This window comes from Psammomys obesus, unplaced genomic scaffold, assembly GCF_907164565.1.
Source record: "Psammomys obesus unplaced genomic scaffold, mPsaObe1.curated_primary_1811, whole genome shotgun sequence".
Lineage (NCBI taxonomy): Eukaryota > Metazoa > Chordata > Mammalia > Rodentia > Muridae > Psammomys > Psammomys obesus.
This window is the reverse complement of record NW_026596064.1, coordinates 12,004,455-12,013,106: the sequence shown is the minus strand read 5'-3', so window position 1 is coordinate 12,013,106 and position 8,652 is coordinate 12,004,455.

Below are 8,652 nucleotides of genomic sequence, written 5' to 3'. Positions count from 1 at the left end.
TCAGGCGCTGGAGAGATGGCTCAGTGACTAAGAACACTCACTGTCTGCTCTTCCGGAGGTCCCAGGTTCAATTCCCAGCACCCACTTGGCAGCTCACAACTGTCGGTAACTCCAGTTCCAGTGGATCTGATGCCCTCACACAGACATGCAAGCAAAGCACTAATGCATATAAAATAAAATAAAAATAAAAGTGTTTTAAAATATATATTATCACTTCAACATAGTAATGTAAAAATCACAAGTGAGACATCTTAAACTTTCCTCATGGCAGCTACCTCGGGTCTCTAGAGATCCGGCACCTTCTTCTGGCCTCCAGAAGTGACAGCCAGCAGTGACAGTGTGGGCCCCCACCTTCCAGTGGCTGGGGTCTCAGCTTTCAAGTCAGACACTGGCAGTAGCAAGGACAGTGTGGGCAGTGGGAGTGAGGGCCGCAGAGGCCTTTCCTGGAGCTCCCATGCATGAGGACACAGACAGTGGAGAGCAAAGGCTCTCAAGCCATCTATATGGTTCTCTTTATTCCGGAAGAGGATGTGAGAGCCGCACGTTCAAGGAAAGAGCGGGGGGGGGGGGAGTATGCAGGTTAATGAAGGCGTGAGGAAGATGGTTTGCCAGCACCGTGCCTTCTGAGCTGGTCACGGGTACTTCTGCTTCCTGGGGGTCCACTTCAGAGTGGGAGAGCAGCTAAAGGCCTCGTGACCTGGTCTCTTCAGGTCCCTCTGTGGTTCTCGAACAATCACTTGGGGGTTGCGGGGGTGTGAGCCCGAGGAAGTGGTCCTGAGATTGCTTCCAGGCCTTGGGCAAGTGTTCCTGGTTAATCTCCATCATTGGGATGCCTGTGAGAGTGCATTCAGAGAGGATGCACTGAAGAGGGAGAATATGGGTGTCGCTGCCTGAGGGCTGGGGTTCTGGACTGACCACAGAGGAGAACGTGAGCAGAGGGGAAATCTCCGTCTCTTTCAGGTACCCCTGCCTCTGCCTCCCCCCGAGCCCTGAGATTATAGGGCTGCCACGGCCGCCACCGCCACCACCTGGCTAAATCTTGACTTTCTTTTCTTTTGCTTTTTTCTTTTTCTAAGTTTTTATCATTTATTTATTTTAGTTAATGTGCACTGGTGTTTCGCCTGCCTGTGTGTCTGTGTGAGGGCGTTCGCTCCTGGAGTTCCAGGCATCTGTGAGCTGCCAGGTGGGTGCTGGGAATTGAACTCGGATCCCCTGGAGAAGCAGCTGGTGCTCTCAACCGCTGAGCCATCTCTCCAGTCCCGAATCTGATTTTCTTAACCAAGGAAATAGAAGGTCACTGTCATCTTAGGCTGACTGTGAGGATCCAATAGATAAATGCAAAGTTCTGAGCGTAGGTGGTCATCAGGAAGAGCCCTGGTTCCAAGGAGGACTGTAGCTACCCACAGGGGACAGGTTGAGAAATTCTGAGGCTACAAGGGCAGGACCCAAGGACCCCCACAACACAGGGCGGTGATGCCTGAGGGGAGGGGGAAAGTCCTATAACTTAGGAGGCAGAGGAAAGTTTGTACAGTTTTTAGACTGAATTTCCCAGGAACTCAACCACTGTGCAGACTGAGGGGGTTGTTTTGTCTGGCGATTCACCAAGAGCTCTCGCCATCCGCAGCGCTGCCACTGTGGTATGGGCGTGGTGGTGCCAGGCCCGGCGTCCACACTGGCCTGTTTGTCTCTTGCCTAGTTACGTCGCACCTTCTAACTGTTCCTGACCGGTGTTTTCTCACACTCTAGGGTGCACTCAAGTCTCCATGGGGTCTACTCCAAGATCCCTGCGGAAGGCGGAGGTGGGGCGAGGCCCTGGGAGATGCTGATGTTCCAACAGCCCGCTGTAGTGTGAGGACAGGTAGAAAGTAGCTTTTCTTACGGGCTCCGCTTCCTCTATCCGGCCTCTGAGTGACAGGCGCCATCCTGGGCTCGGTTTCCCAGGCCAGCAAGCAGACTCTGAGTTAATGGGGTGTGTCTCAGACTGAAAGAGTATCACAGGGAGGAGGGGGTGGAGTCTGGGCCTCAGCTGCTATTCTCCCCCTGGGTGGCCCTGGGATGGCCTTCAGAAAGATCTTAGACTGAAGCAAGGGGATGAGGCATCTACCAGCCGCTGAAAAGCAATGTCTAATTCCCTCCCACCTGGGGAACACCAATTTGGGTTTTTTTTGTTTGTTCATGCATGCGCGCACGCGCGCGCGCGTGTGTGTGTGTGTGCGTGTGTGTGTGTGTGTGTGTGTGTGTGTGTGTGTGTGTGTGTGTGTGCTGTGCATACATGCATGCATGCCTGTGCACACACAACAGCACACACAGAGGCCAGAGCAAGGTTAGGGTCTTTTCTAGCATGCTTCACTTTCTTTTTGCTTTCTTATTTTTAGTTTTGGTTTTGGCTTTTCCGGTTTTGGGTTTGGTTTGGTTTTTCCAGACAGGGTTTCTCTGTGTAGTCCTGGCTGTCCTGGACTCACTCTGTAGACCAGCCTAGCCTGGAACTCACAGAGATCCACCTGCCTCTGCCTCCCTGAGTCCTGGGATCACAGGAGTATGCCACCTCACCTAGCTTTTACCTTTTAAAAAAATTTTTTTAAGAGTCTCTCACCGAACCTGGAACTGGACCCTCAGCCAGCAGGACCCAGTTTCCCCCCATGAGGCTCTGGTGGGGGCCTAAAGCTCAGGAAGGAGGGGGGGGGGCTCTTGTAAAGATAAGCTATATTTGGTGACCTTTTCTAGCTACTCATGCTAGCTCCCAAATAATGAGACAGAAACCAGCAAGCTTAACGGCACTAGAACTAGACACATCTGATCTATTCTAATCCCCTACACTGGTCTGGCTACTTCCAGCCACACACCCTAAATTACTTGCCGTATTGGTCCTGCCTGGGCTGCTTCTGCTCCATTGGGTCAGCCCTCGTGGCCACGTCCTTTCTCTACCTCTTCTAGCTTCTTTCTCTCTGTCCCTCGTGCTCCCTACCCAAGACTTCCTAGACTGTGAACAGAAGTCCAGCCTTCTTATCTCCTCTGCCTAGTCATCAGCCACTCAGCTTCTTTATTAACCAATCAGAGATAACTGAGGAGCAACGCTTACACAATATTGATACAGGAGATTCTTCATAGAAATGACAATTGTTGGACTTCAGGCCTGGACAAGCAGCTGGGGTGCCTTTTCAACCAAAGCAGACCTGGCTTCCAGGCTCTCCCAGCATCCCCCACTCCCTATCTGTTACAGGGTGTGGCTGGCATATCCCACTCTCTACCCTAAACTTTCCAGCCCAGGGGCAGAGGCTTCCCAGCCCCCTTTTACTATATGATCCAGACATTTTGGTTCCCCGTTCTCATCTCTCTCCTCTCTCTCCCTCCCCCTGCAGAGTGGCAAGCACTGCTCCTAATAAACCTGCATTTACGTAGCTTAACTTGTCTTGCACTGGTCCATACGCCACATCAACAAGGTGTATCAACAATGCCCATGTCTGGATGGCAAACCAGATCTCGGGGCACAGAAATCAGCATCTGAATACACAGAGTACAAGACCAACCCCCAACCACACAGTCTATAGTCCAGAAAACACAGGGATCTCCTCTGGGTTTTCCTCCCTACCTTCCGTTTGCTTGGCTCTAGATGAAGATGAGGTCAAAGTGTGCAGTACAATTAGGGAGACAGAAGCCACCACTTTTAGCCAGACAGGTAGGAAGGCAAGCTGGGACTCCGTGCAGGAAATGTGGAAGACTGTGAAAACTAAGCTGCCCATGCTACAGGCCTCAGGAAGTTGTGCTTGTCCATGGCCAATCAGTCTCTAACGTTCTCATCAGAAGGGCTGAGAAGGGAACCAGCTTCCCTAATCGGCCACTGGGTGGCACACATGTGAGAGAGCGCCAGAGAGATTAAACAGAACCTGGAAATAAAGCCACATTAAAACCACAGTTTCGTGGGTGGGTGGGTGTCCTTATCCCTCCACTGGACGTCCTGTCTGGCCAGGAGGTGGCCACTACAGGCTCCGTATCCCCCAGTGCTAGGAGTCTCTGCTAGGGTGACCTCTATAGACTTTCTGGGACCTCCCCTCTCCCAGGTCTCTGGCACATCCCAGAGATGACCCCACCTCTGATTTCAGTTCTCTCACCCCCCCATCTCTGCTCTCCCTACTCTTAATCCCTAGTCCTGCTCCCCTCCCCATCCTCTTTCCTTCCTTCCTTCATCCAGGAGCCTAACAGAACTGTACCCAAGAGGCTTCACCCAGCAGCTGATGGAAACTGAAGCAGAGACCCACAGCCGAACATCAGCGCACAGGGAGTCCTGTGGAAGAGGTGGGGAAGCAATTGAGAGACCCTGAAGGGTCAAGGACTCCACAAGAAGACCTACAGAGTCAACTAGCCTGGGCCCATGGGGGCTCACAGAGACTGAACCACCAACCAGAGAGCAGGCATGGGCTGGACCTAGGACCCCTGCACATATGTGGCAGATGTGCAACTCCGTCATCATGTGGACCCCCCCAAAACTGGAGTGTGAGCCCTCTCTGACTCTGAGGCATGCTTTTGGATCCTGGTCCCCTAACTAGGTTGCTTTGTCTGGCCTCCGGGGGAGAGGATGAGCCTAGACCTGTCCAAATAGAGAGAGAGACCACTGAATGCAGCCTGGAGAGATGCTCAGGATATACCCACACTTGCTTCCAAGCCAAGGACCTAAGCTCATTCTGGGGGCACGCATGGTACGCTGAGATGGCCAACTTCCTGAAGTCATGCTCCACACTCATGCCACAGCATGCCTATGTGCACACACAAACAGAGAGGCCAATGTACATTTTAAAGGTTTGCTTTTTTTAAAAGCTGGGCACAGCTGTGTGCTGGCAGGCCCCTGGAGCTGAGGGACAGGCAGCCTGCCCAAATGGTGCGCTCCGCTCCAGGTTCAGTGGGAGGTCCTGGGTTTTTGTCTTGGTTGGTGGTGGTGGTTTAGTTTGGGTTGTTTGTTTGTTTGTTTGAAGAAGATAGCAGACATTGACCTCTGGCATCCATGTGTAAGCATGTTTACACACTGCATACACACGCATGAACACATACTCCACACACATGCACACATACGTACGGAGAAATGTGTAGTCTAAGTTACAACCACCTGCTAAAACAAACGAACACACCAGCAAACTCTTCCCCACAGGCTTTGACCATGACCATGTTTATAAACGGCGCAGTGTCTGCGTCCCAGCTCAAAACCAGGCAGTGCATGCAAACCCAGAGAGGTCCAGCTTCTCACAAGGAAGGCATTGGATGGGCAACTATTGTCCACAGGGCAGATGTCAGTTACCCTCAGCCACGACTGAGCTCCAACAGAAGAAACACTGGTGTGACTATAAAGAGAAAACCATGAAAGACTCCACCCAGCAGGAATGGAAGGAGACGCTGAGACTCACAGCCAAACTTTGGGCAGAGCACAGGGAGTCTTACAGAACAGCATGTTGGGGCGGGGGGCAGTAGAAGAACAGAAAGACCTGGAGGGGACAGAAGCTCCACAAGAAGACCAACAGAGCCAACAAATCTGGGCTCAGGGGAGGTCTGCGGAGACTGAGGCACCAACCAAAGGGCCCTGCTCAGATGTAGCTGATAGGCTGCTCAGTCCCCACACTGTAGGTCACCTTCTAAGGGGAGGAGGGGCTGCCTCTGTCATGGACTCTATTGCCTGCTCTTTGCTTACTCCTCCCAGGCGAGGCAGACTTGGCAGGCCACAGAGGAAGAGGATGCAGGCAGTCCTGAAGAGACTTGATAGTCTGGGGTCAGTTGGTAGGGAAGGAGGGCTCCCCCTTCCTGAAGACCAGAGGAGGGAAATAGGGGGTAAGAGGGAGGGAGGGTGGGATCAGGAGGAGATAAGGAGGCAAGGAAAAGAATGTTCAGGTTTGACGGCTTAGGGTCGGGGCCATGATCTGAATGTAAAGTGAATGAGTTTTTTTAAACAGAGAAAACCATAGCCGATAAATGGAATATGAAAAGAAGTAAAACTAAATGGGAAACGACCCATTGCTGGGGGCAGCTGTGAGCTGAAGTTCCCAGAACACAGTCATCCTGTGTCAAGGACGCTGCATAGTGACTTTGGAGAGTTGGAAAATCGCAGGTGTGGAGCTGAATTATCTTGGGCTAATTAAGCTCTTTGCTGGGCAATCATGGCCTACCTCTGACCTAACATCTGTGTGACTGGCTGGCTATCACATGAAACCTACGGCGGATGTAACTGACCGCTAGCTTCCACCACCCCAAAAGCTAAGGACATCAGCGGAGAGCATCTGAATCCTACCCAGAGCTCCTCACTTAGCTGTTAGCTACCTACTTAAAATGTTCCCACCTATGTATTTGGGGGGGGGGGTAACCTTCATGAAACTGCTTTTAAAGAGGGAACTGAAGCCGTCGTCATGATGCACACCTTTAATACAAGCATGCAGGAGGCAGAGGCAGGAGGATCTCTGTGAGTTCCAGGCCAGCTTGCTCTACAGAGCAAGTTCCAGGACAGCCAGGGCTACTCAGAGAAACCCTGTCTCAGAAACAAACAAACAAATAACATAGAAAATTTAGATGTGAGGGGAAAAAAATCAAAATGAAAATTTCACTGGCAAAGGGTGTCCAGGTTTGGTGGCTTTGGGTGGGAGTTTTGTTTCCTGGCACGGCAGCTTCTGAGCTGGTTGCCGGACCCTCCCTCTCTTCATCATGCTGTCTGCTTACAGAAAGACACAAAAGGCGGGCTGGTAGAGAGGAAGGAGCACAAGTTGGCGGCTCCCCCATCCCTTCAAGCTGAGGGAACTGACTCTCCCCTGACTTTATAGACCAGGAGAGTTTGCACCTGAGGAGCAGAGTTGGGACCCGGCCTTTATCAGGGGAAGGTGAGAGAGCCGGCTGCCCTGCAAGCCTTCTCCCACCGGTTGATTTTAGACACACTCGAACCAGATGACACCCTAAGCTCGGAGAGATGCTGGATACGGAGCAATAGATTTAGCACCATTATCTTTGGCACTAAAAATAAAACAGGAACAACAGGAACTGTCTCTAGAAATGACCAACAGCACACAGACTGCTTATGAATGCACACACACACCCAGACTGACATGTGGGCGTTACCTTTATTAGTGATTGACGTAGGTGGGCCCAGCTCACTGTGGGGGCTGCCACCACCCTGGGCATTAGGCCCTAGCTCATCCCCATTTTGCACCCGATGGTGTGTAAACACATTCCTTCCCAAGTTTCCCTGGGCTGAGTCACTAAGGCACCCATGTCCCCAAGCTAGCAAGTTTTAGACTCTTAATTGGTTTGCTGGGCCATGACTCCATACAATGTTAGAGCTCTCCGCTCTCGAATTTAGCTCAAGCATGCAGTACCTCAATTTATCCATAGGTGGCGATGCCGACACAAAATTGCTGGGGGGGGGGGGTTCAAGGTGGATTTCAAGTATCATTCCAGCAATCCCTGATGCAGAGTATCCAAAGGTAAGGCCCCGGGAGCAAGATTACCATCTACCACTGTCACTGCTACCAAACAGGAAGGAAGCCTTGTCGCGGAGATGTTTTAGAAACCGAACACATTTAAAGAAAAGCCTCACGGTTTAGCTTCTCATCTTACCCAAGACTTGTGACAGCTTGAGCCAGCACCAGCCGCAGCCCTGGCACAGCCCTCTGAGAGCTGCTGCCTCCACGGAGACCTCCACGAGCCGGAGGAGCCATTCTCCGAGTTCAAAGTTCCATAAAAATTAACTTTTTCAAATTAAAAACACCTTTGGCCTCCAACGTGCAAGGGGGCCCATGCTAGATTTTTCTTTCCTTTTGGCTACACGGACTGCGGCTAAGTGGATCTGTCCAGCTTAAAGAGAGCTTCCCTGACCCTGTCACCTCCATCTACAGAATAAAAAGAACCCAGCAGCTTCAGGATCGAGGGTATGAGAAGCATCTTCAGCCTACACCCTCAAACAAGAAGAGAACAGGCTGGGGAAAAGCCCATCCATGCCATGAGCCAGCAGCTACCCACTGAAACACTGCCACCACTCCCCCCCATCTTCCTGGTATTTTTCTTATCTACCAAGTCAACAGGGTCAGCTTCCGGGGAGCCACCTCCCTGGGCAAACAGTGACTCCAGAGCATTCACCGCCTTGCCTCGATGACGTCACTCTTTCCCAGGGGCACAGACTGTCCATTCAGCTTGCGTTTTCGTCAGCAGGGCTGACAGATTGCCCAACAAATCCTGAGTTGATTCCCTGGGTTGGTAAACCCGGAATCAGCTTTTGCTACACACAGAGCCGCTGCGAGAGCTGGCAGGCCAACCGACCTGACCCTGGAGCTTAGGGAACACAGCAGGAACAGTGCACTGCGTTCCTGATCCCTGGAGAGCTGCAGCTGCTCTGGCGTCCTGTCCCTGCAATAGCCTCCTAAAATGCAGTCGCTACAACAAAAAGATTCTTAGGTGCCAGCAACTCACACAGCAATCATCTTTTTTTTTTTTTTTAAGTCTTCTTAAATGGAGTTGAAAATTGATCTGTAAAATATCTCTGGATGTAACAACAACAACAAAAAACCCCACTTTGTTGTCAAGGGGAGGGTGAAGGGAAAATGGGATAGGACACAGACTGGTCCTATCTGGACTCCTACTGGAGTAGCTGAGGTTTGATGTTAAGCTGCTGATTCGTAGGAACAGGCAGAA